The following is a 346-nucleotide window of genomic DNA, read 5'->3' as shown; positions in this document are numbered from 1 at the left end:
ACCTTGTTTTTTGCTCTTTAAATAAATGCTAACAAAGTTTAATAAGATCTGTAACTTCTTGACCAGTACTAGTCATTGAGCAAACGAGTCCACTAAGCACCATTAAGCACCAGCCGAAACGTCTTGCATGAAACTTTAAAAAAAGGTCAGTGTCAAACCATTATCATACAATGACCATGCAATCCTTTAGAACTAATTCTTGAGATTGAATGATGCAAGATGGCATAAAACAAGAACTGCAATCCTGGTCAAGACTGTTGGGACCGTGATTCCCTCTTTCCTCCCCCTGCCCCATTACAAGGTTAATTTTCACGGTCTCCGAAATCGCGAATCGTTCATCGATTGC

Source organism: Montipora capricornis, chromosome 13 (assembly GCF_036669925.1).
Source record: "Montipora capricornis isolate CH-2021 chromosome 13, ASM3666992v2, whole genome shotgun sequence".
NCBI lineage: Eukaryota > Metazoa > Cnidaria > Anthozoa > Scleractinia > Acroporidae > Montipora > Montipora capricornis.
Note: the sequence above shows the minus strand (reverse complement) of the source record.